Raw genomic sequence first — 16,973 nt, forward strand, 5'->3', positions numbered from 1 at the left:
CAGTCCCCTCAGCCTGGTGCTCTTTGCAGGGCCAACCCATATACTTTATGGTGGTGACTCTGATGGCCAGAAAGAGAGGACTCTCTTTTTGGTAAGAAGTATCATAGAAACACTTGAACTTGATTTTCGATGGGCTTATTGAACTTATGTTTGAATACTGATTATACACAATGATATTCTGAAAATTCACATCAAAGAGAATGAGGAAAGCCCTGTGAATGAAGGTTGGATTGAGGAGAAACTGGGAATCCATCCTGATTTTTCTTGCAGAAATCAAGCTTTCCATGAAACAGATGCTAAGTTAAAATGGTTAGATTTCAGAGCACATTACTCCTGAGAATGAGATGGACTGAGTGCTGAAGTGACTGAGACGAAAGGAGTATGATGTTATAGGGTAATAAAAGGTGTTATAAAGGACTGGATGTTACAAGGTTCTTATCCACCTCCAATTATTTCTCTATAATCTCCCTCCTGAAATTTCCCCCACAGAGTAAAATAAAGTTGTGACTGTCCTCATCGCCCACCACGTCCACTGTCTTGTATTTCACCCATCTTCTCATCTTTTCCCAAAGCAGGTAGAGACCTTTCACATTTCCAGTCATTTATTCATGCCACTTATTTCCTGGCCTGAATTTCCTTTCTTTACTTGAAAAACTTCTACTGCAGTGAAGTTTTAGGAAACACAACTCAGAGATAGAGTAGTTAAAAATAAGTGCAAATATGGAGAGATAAACAAAACTACATATTTTGACTACTCAAATTTGGACCTCAAAAGTCTAAACTCAAAAAAGTATCTGGTACATAGTATGAGCTCAAGAAATGTTAGTAGCCTTTCCTTATGGTGACACATGGCAGCAAGACAGTGGTACAGATTTCCAAGGTGGAGAAGTTTGTCACTGATAGCATCTTCAAAGCTGAACCAAATGGGTTTCACATTCAGCAACTGACTGAAGATGACTACTGTGGAATGGGAAGGTCTGAGTTACACCAACCAGGACAGAAATCATTATTCTGGCCACCAGGATGCAGAACGTTCTTGGTGAGAAGGGCCAGCACATCTGCAAATTGACTGCTGTGGTTCAGAAGAGATTCGGCTTCCCTGAGGGCAGTATTGAGCTCTAAACTGAAAATGTGGCCACAAGAGTTCTGTGCACCATTGCTCAGGCAAAGTCTCTCCGTTACAGCCTCCTAGAAGAACTCGCTGTGCAGAGGAGGGTCTACTATGATGTGCTGCCTATTATGAAGGGTGGGGTCAAAGCCTGTGAGGTCACAGTACTAGGAAATTCTGAGGACATAGGGCTAAGTCCACAAAGTTTGTGGATGGCCTAATAATCCAGGACTCTGTTAAATACCATGGTGACACTGCTGTGTGCCATGTGCTACTCAGACAGGATATGCTGGGCATCAAAGTGAAGTCATGCTGCCTGAGGACCCAAGTGGTAAGACTGGCCCTAAGAAGCCCCTTCCACCCCCATCTCTGAACAGAAGAGTGGGAAGCTGGAGCCACCTACCATGCTCCAGCCAGTACTCAACTATAATAGGGTGTCCTTGGCAGGATCTGGAGTTTGGATGTTGCTCTGTAAAGACCCTTAATAAAATATTTTTTAAAAACCTGTGGCCTGACTAGGCTATATTATCCAGTGTTCAGACTGAGGGTTGGGTCGCTCCATGGGGGAACTACTTGATTGATTCTTAGGGCTACCTGGATCACAGCATTTCTTTGCTTTCCTTGAAATCCTCTTGGTTTCACCTGTACCTGTGAGGCAAGGGCTGGAATGGGAGGACCCAAGCAGAGTAACCAGAGAAGAACCCTGTTCAGGGGTAAATCTGGTGATGATGAAAGCTGATTATAACAGGGAAGTACCTTGATTAATTCATCTGTAGTTCAGAATTATAGCTTTAGAAGAGGGATATGTTTAAGGTGTTATCTGTAGATAACAGATGCATGTATAAAATTAATACAATAGCCATCATATTTTGGGGTTGTATGAAAAATATGAGTAGAATGAATGAAGTAAATGATGTTTTGTATGTTTAAGAGTCTTGATAATTTTTGTTGGACTATCAGGTCTTCTTCTGAAACCTTTTATCTGCAGTTAGGTCCTTGTGTATGCTTCCATCCAAAAACTTTTGAGATGCCACGCTGCTGCTGCTGCTAAGTCGCTTCAGTCGTGTCCGACCCTGTGTGACCCCATAGACGGCACCCCACCAGTCTCTTCCATCTATGGGATTCTCCAGGCAAGAGTACTGGAGTGGGGTACCATCGCCTTCTCCGTGAGAACTGAAGTGAGCCTCATTGACTTATGTCACATGTATTAATAGTATGTGTATCAGGCCCTGGTATGCTTAGCTAAGCCTGGTCCCATGACCCTTTTCTATCTAGCCATGAGCTAAAGGTCCTGCTTCCGCAGATGGGCACTGGGATTTGAGATGCCATGGCTTCTCTGACCTGGAACGCTCCTGGTCTGTACCATAGTTTGGTGGAGAAGGACACAGGCCCTGGAGTCAGATAAACCTGGGTGGATTCTAGTTCATTTATATCTAAGTTTAGTGAAGGTTCTCAACATCTCATTTGTAAATTAGAGCCAACAGTAAATTCTCATATTGTGAGCACTATATAATAATCTAGAAGACACTCAGTATGGTGCACACAGAAGTGATTACTACCTCGTTGACTTCTAAGATTAGAAACACCATCCAAGCCAGCTGAACATTGGCTATTGGGATGGCCTACTAGGATTCTGGTTATTGATCTTTACGTGTCAGACCTACTGTTAAGTGAGCAATTCTTGCAGTCTATATTCCTTTTGTTTCTCTGTTCTCCTCTAGCGAGGTGCTAACAAGGAAGGGATGGGAGGAGCCAGAAGCATCTCTCCGTCTCATAATTTGCCTTGGCTTTGGCTTTGGTGAGGCAAAAGACATCGATTATTTTAGAGCACAGCAATTAAGTAGGCAGGGTACAAAATGCCAATAATATCAACAAGACAATTCATTAAGCAGAGTAGGTGCTATTGGTTAATAAACGGGCTTTAAACAAAGATTTGCCCTGGGTGAGCCAAAATCTTGCATAATATGTCTAAAAATAGCAAGAGTTGACTCTAATTGTCAAGTATTTTCATAACAGCATGAAATAAGTATTCTTGGAAATGAACCTAGGGTTTTTTTCTTATAAACTGTGACCATTAAAATGATGCTTAAATTCTGAGGAAGTTGCACTTGTGTTAAGGGTATTTCATTGTCTCACTCCACTGATGTGGTAAAATGACCATAGACTTTTGGAGTCAGACAGACATTGTTTTGAATTCTACTGTGATACTAACTTAATATCACTGAGACATAGTTTTCTCTTAGGTGAAATAGCTGTAGTTTCCTCTATTTTGCAAGATGGCTGTATAGATTAAATGTGATAATGCATGTCAAGTGCCTTGTGTCATGCCATGCCCAATTTCTGTCTTTATCTTTATCTTCCAGAGCTATATGGAGAGCATACTTACGTTAAATCAACTTAGTAAAAACACTCAACCTCTCATCTGCTAACTATTCGGCATTCATCCCCTCATACAAGAGACATTAGTGTGACATAATGCTCTAAGATAGAACTTGCTGACCATCTGATCTTTTTTTCATTTGGGCAGTGCAACTCAAATTATGGATAGGGAAGAGGGGAAGTGAATGATTGAATTTATTGACTTAGATAAATAGGAAAGGGAGTGCTACTGAGCATATGTTATCATGAATGAAGTTACCATGTACTATTTTTATTTTTAGTTTAGGCTATATTTTTAATATTGTTAAGTTTCCTGGTTGTGTAATTATATATATACAAGAAATAGAAAATAATTTTATTTAATTTTAAATTTTTTTCAAAAATGAATTTGTTTTGCTGGGTTGCAGGAACCCCCAAAAGAATAATGACACCTCAAGTACATGATTAAATTGCTACATTTGGCAGATATGTGTGTGTGTGTGTGTGCTCAGTCACTCAGTCATGTCTGACTCTTTGTAACCCTATGGACTGTAGCCCACTAGGCTCCTCTGTCCATGGGATTTCCAGGGCAAGAATACTGGAATGGGTTGCTATTTCCTATTCCAGGGAATCTTCCTGACCCAGGGATCGAACCTGTGTCTCCTGCATCTCTTGTATTGGCAGGCAGAGTCTTTACCACTGAGTCACCTGCAAAGTCTATAAATATACATATATCCCCTCTTTTTAGAGTCTTTTCCTATATGGGTTATTACAGAGTATTGAGTAGAGTTCCCTGTGCTCTACAGTGCATTCATATTAGTTATCTATTTTATATATTGTAGTATGTGTATGCCAGTCCCAATTTCTCAATTTATCCCTCCCACCATGTACTAGTCATGGCACAAATAACTATTAAATGGTTAGTACAAAGGGGCTGACTTAGGTGCTAGGGGTACAACAGGGAATGAAATAGGTCAAGTTCCTGGTCTCATGGTACTTAAGTGCTAGTGAGAGGATACAGAGAATAAATAACTCAGTAAAATATATAGTGCTATAGACAATGGTCATGATGTAGAAGAAAAATAAAGAAAAATAAGTATGGGACTTCTATCTTGTGTGGGGTGGCCATAAAAGGACTCTTCAATAAGGTGACATTTGGGCAGCGATCTTACGGGAGTGAAAGAGGGTTTGCAGATGTTAGCCTGACCTGACTGATATGGGCGTCCTCCATGAGAAACCAAATTAGGGCTTACTCCCGGTCCTGATCCTTCCCACCAGGGCACCATTCTCTGATACCCTCCCTATTCATCAAGGAATCTGCTAGGATCTGATATAGCACAACCACTTAAATCCCAGTTTGGAGGATGCTGTCTATCTATAGTTCCATTTACCTTTTGAAAATTTACAGACTAATAGAGCAAGCATATGGAGAAGGCAATGGCACCCCACTCCAGTACTCTTTTGCCTGGAAAATCCCATGGATGGAGGAGCCTAGTGGGCTACAGTCCATGGGGTCGCTAAGAGTCGGACACGACTGAGCGACTTCCCTTTCACTTTTCACTTTCATGCATTGGAGAAGGAAATGGCAACCCACTCCAGTGTTCTTGCCTGAAGAATCACAGGGACGGGGCAGCCTGGTGGGCTGCCGTCTATAGGGTTGCACAGAGTCAGACACGACTGAAGCGACTTAGCAGCAGCAGCAGCAGAGCGAGCATATCAGTCTGTTCTGAAAGAAGAACACTCTTAACTGGATCTTTTAAAGACTACACAACTGATCCACACAGCAGCCAATGTGGATATAAAACAAATAAAATTCCACTGCTTTCCTCCACCTGAAATACCATGTCCAGTTCTTTCTGCATCTCCTGGTACCACTATTATTCTAATAGTTGGTAGAATTTCAGCTCGCCCTGTAATCTCTTTCATCTGACCCATGGATACCATCTGCCTGGGAGGAGAACAGTGGGATGTACTTGTGGCGATCCACTCCATCGTCTTCCTCACATGCCTGCATACCAGTCCTGGGCTCTCTGCTGAAATTCTGTCAACTACACTAGAACCTAATAACTAGTGCTGATTTTCCCAAGGCAGCCAAAATGTGCTTTAAAGAGTTCCTCAGCTCCATTGGCTTCATTTTATGCATCAGCAGTAAAGGGTAGAGACTGCAGAACATACCTGAGAATGTACCTCTGATTTAGGAGTGTACCAGCCTGGACAACGGAGAAGGCAATGGCACCCCACTCCAGTACTCTTGCCTGGAAAATCCCATGGATGGAGGAGCCTGGTAGGCTGAGTCCATGGGGTGGCGAAGAGTCGGACACGACTGAGCGACTTCACTTTCACTTTTCACTTTCATGCATTGGAGAAGGAAATGGCAACCCACTCCAATCTTCTTGCCTGGAGAATCCTAGGGATGGGGGAGCCTGGTAGGGTGCCGTCTATGGGGTTGCACAGAGTCAGACACAACTGAAGCGAGTTAGCAGCAGCAGCAGCAGTAGCCTGGGCAAATGCACTCAGCCTGGCTAGGGGAGGGATTCTCCTGTAGTGAGTCAGCTCCATCTATGGACTTTAAAATAAATCCCACCATCCACCCAATACATTATGCAGTTTCCTCAAACACCTTCCTGCTTACCTTCAATTCAGGCCCTGCTTCCTACCTCTGGGTCTCTTTACATCAATATAAAGACCTATGCCAATGCATCTCTCTAGTTTTAACCCGAGTCATGTTATTTAGGACAGGAGCTTAAATGACTCCTCTGGCTTTTGCACCTGCAGGTTTAGGTGAGAGGGGCTTCTGCCTCCAGCCATCACCCTGGGCAACCAGCTTGTGTGGACTCCCAGCCAGTGCATGCGTACTAGCTAGTCCCGAAGTCACTCTCCTCAGTGGTGTCAGAGCCGATCAGGGCTCACTAATAGGCCAAGCTTATATTTCTCACTTTTGTAGGTTAGCTCGACCTGAAGCCAAGAGTTCAGACATGTACTCAAGCTATACTCAGGACTATTTGCTTTTAAATGCATCCACTCTTTCTAAGCAAAATAACTCAGGACTTCCCTGAAAGACAGACAGGGAGACTAACACCTTTTGAGAACATTGAGGTCATGATGTTCATGTTTTAAACCATATTAGGGCAGCCAGGATTCTCCCAAATTAATGGCTAAGAAATTGCCCCACTTCTCAGTGACTTTTCAGTGCCTTTGTAAGGCAAGCGCATAGAGGTGATCACAGCCGTTGTGACCACCCAGCACAGTTGCATCTTCCTTACTTAATACAGCATTTCCATGCTAGGAGAGGGGGGCTAGAAGACCAAGATAGAGAGGCGAGCTTTCGTGTCCTTGAACACTTCCTGAGAGTAACTACCAACACACTGGATATAATTGCGATTAGGACACTTGGGAAATTGAACCAGGAAAGTTCATCCTCCGATATTGAATTTTAAGGTGATTTCCAGGCATGGGGCAAGAAAAAAGGTCATTCTGAAACTGTGATCACATAGGAATATTGGTATGAGGTTTTCTAGGGCAACTTATTTAATTGGGAGTTTATTTAGGAACCTTCTAATAAACAGTGGATTTTTAGAAGAGGGATATGTTTAAGATGGATTTCTGTCTTGCACGTAGAAAATGAATACAATAGTCATTATATTTTGGGGTTATGTGAAAAAAAGAAACATTAGAATGAATGAAGTAATGATGTTTTGTATGTTTGAGTCTTGATATTTTTTTTGGACTATCAGGTCTTCTTCAGCAGCCTTTTATCTGCAGTTAGGTCCTTGTGTCTGTACACAAAGACTAAAGAGAACAGGAAGTGCACTTTTCCTTCATTATCAGTCAATTATGGAGACAGAAACATTCAGATTCAGGAATTCTATATTCTTAATATCCAAAACTTCAGAAGTAATTTTGCTAGCTTCCAATTATAGAGAAAACAGATCAAATAAACTAAATCTCTAACTTGCCAATGACTTCTGTTTTATTTTGTGATTTGCCTGGACTCCAGCAAGCTGCTTCTTTCCCCACATTTTATGTATGTTGATCCAGAATCATTTTTTGATTATTGTTAGATTGACTGAAGATTTTCATTAAAAACATGAGGAAAAGAGAAGATGTGAGGCTGCAGCAGGAGTGATAATAGAAAGCTGTCTTCCTGCAGCTCAGGTATGTGGTACATTTTGTTTCAGTTTAAAATAAAAAATTGAAAATAATTTAATTCTAGTTCACATCTCTCATCTTTACTATGTGGGGTATAACTGAACAAATGAAGCAGAGATGCATTATTCATTAGTAAATGACATTTTGGCTAAATTAAACTCTATTTATAAATAACGTGTGTGTGTGTGTGTGTGTGTACACAGAATCCAGTGACTTTGCACCATATGACCATGATGACATCATCTCCCCCTCAAATTACTCAACAAGATGAATTTTTTGTTGATAATAATTTCAGCTCTAATGGAAAGAAATATTTATCTGACACACCATGGCACCTTAGAATTGCTAAAGGAGTAACAACTGGAGATCAGGACTTGTGAGTTCAAGTCCCAACTCTGATCTTGATTGCTGATAACCTTGCCCAAATCACTGAGAACACTGACCCTCAGTTTCTTCATCTGCAAATTGGATGTGATAACATTTCCCTTATCTGCTCCGGCCCTCCTGACTGGTTCAAGCTCTCACGTGTCCATCTCACATGCCTGGATTTTCCTGTGCTTGATGTCTGTTCACACAGAATGTCCTAAGTGCTCTCCTGCCTACTTCTGCTCAACAAACTCATTTGCAGCATTAAGACCCTGGTAAAGAAACTCTTTTTTTTTTTTTTTTTTACCCCAGCCTCCCAAGTGAACTTTCCTGTGCCTTTCTTAGAGACACTGTGTATCATCTGTAGAGGAGATTCCCTGACATCCAGCAACCGTCTTTACACGGTTGTCTCCTGGACTAATCCTCCACACTCCTGAGGTTAGGAGTCACACATTACCCTACTCTTGTCTCTCCGTAATGCCCAGCAAGGCACCTGGCCCACGGTGGCACTAGATACATGTTTGTGGGTTTAATCAATGCACACCCAGCTTGTCCCAGGGCCGCTGTTGGTTGTTTTAAAAACCACAAGAAAAGAGACAGAGATTCACAGAAATAATACTAATACTTGGAAAATATCTTTGCCACTTCTGGATTTCTGCTTGCAGCGCTGTATGGACGGGTGATGGCAAATCTCACCCATCTTTCACTTTCAGATATAAGAATCTGGTGCAGTCATGTAGCTTTTTCTTTCAGGTTAAATAAGCCCCAGTTCCTGTACTCATGATTTATAGGCCCCATTTTCCAAGTCTTTAATCATTTTCATTGCTTTTCTCTGGAACTATTCCAAGTTCTCTATTCACTTAAGTTTCAGGCTCCAAACTGAACATGGTATTGAAATACTGTGTGAAAAAATCATCTGTGTATTCCTATAGTCAATATTCTTATTTATACATAAATATTCCCTCCCCCCCATCAGTCTATAAATATTAATTGGACACTTATGCTGTACCTGGCACTGGACTTCAAAGCTTTTGGTAATTTTAAACATTCTGATTTTTCTCTGTGAGACAGGATTTCTCTGGTGATGTTACATGAAAAGTGTTAGTTGCTCAGTCATGTCACAACCCCATGGACTGTAGCCTGCCAGGAGATCAAACCTGGTCTCCTGCATTACAGGCTCAGATGGTAAAGAATCTGCCAGCAATGTAAGAGACCTGGATTCAACCTCTGGGTCAGGAAGATCCTCTGGAGAAAGGAATCACTACCCACTCCAGTATTCTTGCCTGGAGAATTCCATGGACAGAGGAGCCTGGGGGGCCATAGTAAATGGGGTCATAAAGAGTTGGACGTGACTGAGTGACTAATACTTTCACTTCTTTTCATTGCATGGAAAACATATTTGTAAGTGTTTATAAAGTAGTTATTTATGTAACAGTGAAATGGCTTTCCATGTTAATAAGTATGCTACCTCTTATCTGGTTTTTTAATGTGACATTAATTTAATAACTCCTGTGTTCCATGAATATAGCAAGTTTATTAATCACCCCATATTACACTGTAAATTGAAGAAGCAGAAAATTATCTAGAGATATTTTTTCATTATACACTCTGTTTTTGGTTTTTATCTGATTTTATTTATTTGTTATGGGTGGCTCAGTGGTAAAGAATCTACGTGCCAGTGCAGGAGACCCATGTTCAATCCCTGGGTTGGGAAGATCCCCAGGGGGAGGGCATGGCAACTCACTCCAGTCTTCTTGCCTGGAAAATGCCATGGACAGAGGAGCCTGGTGGGCTACAGTCCATGGAGTTGCAAAGACACAACTTAGTGAAGAAACAACAATTTATTACTCTTAGAACATCTCATTTTTGACTGTACTCAGAAGTTCTCAGAGAAGACATTCTCCATCTCTTGGCAATCTGTTCCCCGTCTTTCTCTTTGGCCACCTTCATTCTCTTGGCCAAAAGTTTAGCATGTTCTGCAGCCTCTTTCTTATTTTGCTTGATGTGCTGTTTCTCCAGAGCGATACACCAATGTTTATGTTGCATACCATGGTGTAACAAGACGGTGAATGTTGGGTCTTTGGTTGTAAGTTTCTTCTTTGTTTAGGGGCTTTCTCACAACACAGTGGTGGACATCATCTTCTTTAGAGAGATTAAAAAGTTTGTGGATTCTGTAGCTCTTTGGGGCCCCAGGTGATAAGGCACGAAAGCATCAGCGAGTCCAGAAATACCCTTCTTCCCTTTTTCATGCTGACAAAGTTGAGAACACTCAGGTGGGCATTTATAATGCAATCTCGCACAGACTTGCACTTTCTCCTTGGTCTGTACCGGGAATGCCTCTCCCTCAGAAGCAAGTGTGCTCTGCCATGGGTCAACACACCCTGCTTCATGGGGAAACCTTGTCAACACTTCTGATGCTCTGTCTTTTTATGATAGCCATCTCAGTGAGTGCTCAGTGGTTTCTTGTTGTTTTTCAAGTGAATGTCACTACGGGTAACCATGTTGAGCATGTTTTCACTTGCTATTGGTTACTTTTTTTTGAGCAATGACTGTTCAAATATTCTCTCCATTTTCATTCAGGTTATAAGTCGCTTTACTGTTGAGCTCTAAGAATTCTTTATGGGTGCTGAATATATCCCTTGTCATATACTGTATTGTTGTTCAATCGCTAAGTTGTGTCAGACTCTGCAATCTCATGGACCACAGCACACCAGGCTTCCCTGTCCTTCACTATCTCTCAGAGTTTGCTCAAACTTATGGCCATTGATTTGGTGATACCATCCAACCGTCTCATTCTCTGTCGCCCTCTTCTTTTGTCCTCAATCTTTCCTAGCATCAGGATTTTCTCCAATGAGTTGACTCCTCGCATCAGATGGCCAAGGTAGTGGATTTTCAGCCTCATCATCAGTCCTTCCAGTGAATATTCAGGTTTGATTTCCTTTAGGATTGACTGGTTTGATCTATTTGATCTCAAGAGTCTTCTCCAGCACACACACTGCATATGATTTAACAAATATTTTTTTATCATGCTGTGGGTTGGTTTTGTTATTTACCCCAGGTCTGTGCTCTGAAGAGTATTCAGGGTTGTACACTTTCTCCCAGTCCTGTAACGTCAAGCCAACCTGGGATATCCGTGTGCTATCTGCAAGGGTTTGTAATGCCCTATGCAGAGGCTCCCATACACGGTCTGTGGAGGCTCACGTGCACCGTCTTGGGAGGATACAAGTAGCCTGCTGGGCCACATGCCATCCAGTTTGGGGGGTGGCTGCCAGTGGGGTGTCTGATGGGGTTTGGGGGCCAGCCTCTAGGGTCTGTGGTCAGTTTTTGAGATCTGCACAGTGGTTTCTGTGACCCCAGCCCTTTTGCCCTGCTCCTACTCCCCCCAAGACCATTCGGCCAGGCGGATCCCCTCGATGCTCTGGATAGGGTAAGGCAGAAGTGGGCTTTGGGGCCTATGTCCCACTAGGCTGGGGAAGATGGGTGCTCATTCTGCTCTTACTTTTCCTTGTGGGTAAAATCATGGGTTGAGGGGTCTCTCCTGGCATTGAGCTGTGAAGCTGTGGAGGATGGTTGACACAGGGAATGTGAAACTCTTCTATTCTTCAGTGCCTCTATCCTTGTTTGTTTGTTTATTTTATCCTCAAAGGAAGTGCTCTAAATTCTCCCCTGGACTTCCAGGTTCCCACAGGGGTATTCCTGTCCATGAACGGTGACTAAAATTGATGTTTCTTTGGGAGTATGAGGGCTTGAATCTCCTACTCTGCCATCTTGCTGACATCCTGCATCTGTATTTCCCCAGAGCAAATTTGATAGGCTTTTCCTCTCCCATGCTGGGAGGAGAGGCCTCTTAGTTCTTCCCATATGCATGTGGGCTCAGGGTGGGAAATAGTGGCCCTTTCTTTGGACACTCTTCATAACAGATGTGGCTGTAGTGAGATCTGGATTCTCTGCAGAATGCAGAGAGAAAAGGGGCCTTTCCCTCTGTCATGATACAAAGCGCAGATCTTTCTGGATGTAAGAAGCATGGTACAGACTTGCAGCAGTGTCCAATAGAACTTTCTGTGATGATAGAAATGTTCTATACTTATGTCATAGGATACTGTAGCTGCTAGGCACATGTGGTATTCAGCTCTTGAAATGTAGCCAGTATGAGCGCAGAACTGAATTTTTAATTTTAATTATGTTTGAATGATTTAAATTTATATAGCTACATATGGATAGTGGCTACTGTACTGAAGTGCTGGTCTAGAAAATCTCTTTCTCTGTGTGTATGTTGTAAGCAATGGGAAGCAGTTTGAATTGTTGAGCAAATATCTAGGTAAAATATTATCTCGGATAGTTAGTCCTTAGTGTCTTAAAAAAAAGTTCTGGTGGTTGATCTAAACAAAAAAAGGGTATGCTTGAAGGTGTTTGAAAGAATTTTAAAAGTTCAGATTATTATAAATCTATAAGCTTGATTTAATCTAGCCATCAACTCTCAAAATAAATGAACATAGATTTAAAGCTTTTCAATTTAAACCATCTTGAGTTTTAGATGTGTTATCTTTGAGAGAGGGATGAAAGTCTGGAAATTTTGTCTTCTTTTTGACATTTAGAGGAGATAGTTGCTAATACTATTTTTTTCCATTTTGCCTTGAGAAAACTGTATATAAAACTTATTTTTAGTATTAGTTAATGGTCTTTTAATAAATTTTGATTAAGTTTTTAGGGATTTTGGTAAGAGATTTTTTTGAATACTATCTTAGGGGGAATAAACATTGTGAGTTGATTTTTTTTTTCCCATTTCTGAATACCCTTGAGCATTTAAAGAGCAGCATTGCATGAGAAATGCCTCCCCCTTCACAGGCAGTTTTTAGTCACTGGCCAATATGAAGAGTTAAATGTCTGCCTGACTTTGGCAGCACGAGGTGCAGTCTCCTCTGAATTCTGCTATTCTTTGATTTCATCAAAAGGCATATTTGCATATGGACTGATAAGGCACCTTGGCACTGAGATCCTGGATTTCATACAGGCACACACTTGGCACCAGACTGATGAAAACTCAATTATGATTTATGTCTATGCAACAGAATTTCCTATTGATTACCTGCCAGAACCATGATAAAGCAATGTTAGGCCTGAAGCCAATTCTTCCCAGCTGTAATCTCTTCTTAGGTTTTGTACTCTATGCCTTTGCTGGAGTTTTCTGAGCATTTGTGAACAAAAATGGTTCACAGCAATGATCTTTAGATATGCAAACTAGTCTGCAATAAAGGATCCTCTTCTTAATGTCTTGGTTTACTTTGTATTTACCTTTCAACCATTTGGGGTTTATCCAGAACCTGCTTATGTTCTTTATATTGTTCTGAGTTTTATAGGATGTAGAAGAAATGGAAAACATGGAACTTGTCTATAGTTACCTGGAGGAGGTGAGTTGTCCAGAGATGAAGATGTTATCCAAGAAGCAATTGCCTTCTATTATTGATACATTGGTGAAATTGAGCGACATGACAGAGTGATCAAAGTGGAGCCAAAACTAGACTGAGAGGCTTCTTGGTACATGATTATTAATGGAGAAAAGACATTAAAAATAAAAGAAATTACAACTAGGTAGAGAGAATATGGAATGAGGGTCATAAAGGGGGTTCTTGTGGGAAACCTAGCTTCCTTGATAGTTTTCTATTGAGACGTGAACATTTTATTCCTCATATTGAAAAATAATACATTTATTTTAAATATTTAACTTTGAAACAGCTTAAAATATCTAACATTAAAATAGTGCTCCTTGGGTGCTTGGCCCTGTTCTAAGCATTTCATACATATTGGCTCATTTGAATCTCAAAACATCTCCATGAGGAAGTTCTATTATTATCTCCATTTACAGGCTAGTTAACTGCAGACCAGAGACAGTAAAAGACTTGTCTAAGGTCCCACAGCTAGAGGTGGTGGTGCTAGAGTTTGAACCCAGGCAGTGGGGCCCCGGGCTCTGCGCAATCAACCACTAATCTGTACAGCCTCTCATCAGTGGAGAACAACAGAAAGACACACTCCATGGCTTATGTTGTGGCTCCTCAAACAATAAGAGAGCTGTCCCTTTCTCATGATGAGGAATAGAAAGGTCACTTCTTTAGGTACAAGGTCACTTACAGTTGGATGGGCAAGGTATCCTCATTACTGCTTAAAGCTGCCAGTTTTAAAGAGCCTTCAATTCTGTAGAATAAGTTCAGGACTGTATAAGTTAGAATACGTTAGGACTGTATAGTGGGTTGAATTGTGTTCCCTTGAAAAGATGTGTTGAAATTGTAACCCCCAGTATCTCAGAATATGACCTTATTTGTAGATAGGGACATTGCTGAGGTAACAAATTTACTTTGTTATGGCAGGTCTAGGGAACAGGTTGAAAGTGGTTTTCAGATATTTGATGTGGCATCCTATTAGTTGAGAACTATTTAAACTCTCAAGAGGGGATCCACTTTCTGCATATAGAGAGTAGAACAACTTAAAACCTCCACAGGGAGATTAATGAGCTATCACATGTACTAAAAATCTCACGTGACAGATTAGAACTTCATACAGTTGAAAATTTATTTCAAATTTTATCACTACTTAAAAAACAGTTCACATCAGAATCTGTGTTAGGCTACTGTACTAAATAATGTATAGTTAGATTCTAGGGAAGTAATTTTTTTCCTCCAAAGATATTCAAGGGCCTTTCTCCTCAACTTTTCCACCATTATTTATGCTATAGGTACAGCTTCACTTGATTGGATGAATAGTATAGTTTATTTTGTACTCTAAGAGGATTGTATTTCCTGTCCTAAATTATGTTTTGTTATTGTTCAGTCGCTAAGTTGTATCTGATTCTCTGCACCCCCGTGGACTGGAGCACACAAGGCTCCTCTGTCCTCCACTATCTCCCAGAGTTTGCTCAAATTCATGTCCGCTGAGTCAGTGATGGTATCTAACCTTTTCATCCTCTGCCGTCTCCTTCTCCTTTTGCCTTCGATCTTTCCCAGAATCAGGGGTTTTCCAGTGAGTTGGCTCTTCACATCAGGTGGCCAAAGTATTAGAGCTTCTGCTTCAGCAACAATCCTTCAAATGAATATTCAGGGCTGATTTCCTTTAGGACTGACTGGTTTGATCTTGCAATTCAAGAGACTCTCAAGGTCTTCTCTAGCACAACAATTCGAAAGCACCAATTCTTCAGCATTCAGCCTTCTTTATGGTCCAACTCTCACATCCGTATGTGACTAGTGGAAAAACCATTTGCTGGCAAAGTGATGTCTCTGCTTTTTAATATGCTTTCTAGGTTTGTCATAGCTTTTTTTCCCCAGGAGCAAGCATCTTTTAATTTCATGGCTGCTGTCACCATCTACAGTGATTTTTGGAGCCCAAGAAAACAAAATCTGTCACTGCTTAATAAGTTATAGCTATCCTTTATTGGACAATAGCCCTAAACTGTATGCCAGGTATTTTATTATCAAATTAAGAGTTTAGTTTTCATAGACTAATGCTTTATATGTGGAACAGTAAACATTAAGCAAAGTTTATTCCTTTAAAGACCACCGCTAACCTCTTCAGTCTCTCCTAGATAAATAGATATGTTAGAGATATTGAATTGTTGGTGCACTTATTGAAAATCCCTTGCTCTTTATCCTTGTATATAAGATTTGGCTGTTTGAATAGCTCAGTGTAGACAGAGCCTCTCTGTATTGTGGCTGTGTGTGTACCACTAGCCTGTGTCAAGACTCATTTTAATAAGCAGTCCTGTGTATCTTGTTGTATGAATGGTAACAAAGTTATAATGATTGCTAATTATACCATCTATTTTGAAGATCTCAGGGAAAGTTTCTGCCTGCTCTGAGTACAAGAGCAATTTTATAAAACTTCCCCTATTATGGTTCTGCTCAGATCAGAGCCAATAGGAACAGTCTTTCAACATGGCAGACGATAGCTTTTGGGATTATAAAGGATTGTATTTAGTTTTTCCTTCTTTAAAACTTGGCTCATAATGATCCGGTTAGGCTGACTTCAACCCCTCTCTCTCTTGGCTATAGAGAAAACAAGCAAACACTCTTACATGAATATTAAAGCTCTATTATTTCAAATAAGGAGTGGCCTGAACAAGCCTCTGACCCCACTGGCCAATTATTGTCCAAAAGAAAGGCCACTTGGCCTTTTCTTCTTTTTTCTCTTTCCAAACAAGTTATTGTCTTTGCTGGATAGTCTTATCTTTTCGCGGATTTATAAATAAATAATAATCCCCTACAACTTGTTTCTATTTCCTAGATGTGCATTTCATAATGGTTTGTCATGGAACACACAGAAGTAGTCTGCTCAAAGCTAAAAATGCTTTCAGGGCTTTGTGCATGTTTTATTTTGCCTGAAATGGGAGTCTGGTTATCTTCAACTAATTCAGACTAATGCTATTTTGTCCATGCTAATGGAACTGGGACATCATCTGCCTGTTCATCTGGCTCTACAATGGGTTCAGAAGAATTTTCTGGGAATCATCCTGGCCTGCCTTGCTAGCGCTTCCTCTGCTCACCTTTTTGGGGGGCAAGTGGCCTGGCTGTGCATCAGACATTTGTCTTGATGGCAAGTCTGCAGAGTCCCCACCTTCTGGAAAGGATACGAACTCTAGCCCCAGCTCTGGGCTCTGCTTGGATACCAGAGGATGACTCAATGGCACACAGAATGGTTCTCTCGATGCGTTTGCTGTCACCACACAACATTAATCAAAAGCTGGGAGGAACAACATTTAGAGAGGACTGCCAAGTTCATCCACCTCCTGAAACTCTAAATTAAATTCCTGAGTCAAAACTGATCAGTGAGTCTGGAACACTCTTTTGTTGGGTCGGCCATCCCTGCCTTCTCTTTCTACCTCTCAGAAGGGCAGCTTTTCTCTGTGTTGTGTCTGTGCATGTACCACTGGGCTTGCGTCAAGACTCATTTTAATAAGCAGTCCTGTGTATCTTGTTGTATGAATGGTAACAAAGTTATAATGATTGCT

At 41.1% G+C, this 16,973-nt stretch overlaps 1 pseudogene; it reads left to right on the top strand.

Annotated features, from left to right (window-relative positions):
• The first annotated feature begins 838 nt into the window (after nucleotides 1–838).
• LOC102283610 (small ribosomal subunit protein uS3-like) lies at nucleotides 839–13,479 on the top strand (annotated as a pseudogene).
• Nucleotides 13,480–16,973: the final 3,494 nt, after the last annotated feature.

Source organism: Bos mutus, chromosome 11 (assembly GCF_027580195.1).
Source record: "Bos mutus isolate GX-2022 chromosome 11, NWIPB_WYAK_1.1, whole genome shotgun sequence".
Lineage (NCBI taxonomy): Eukaryota > Metazoa > Chordata > Mammalia > Artiodactyla > Bovidae > Bos > Bos mutus.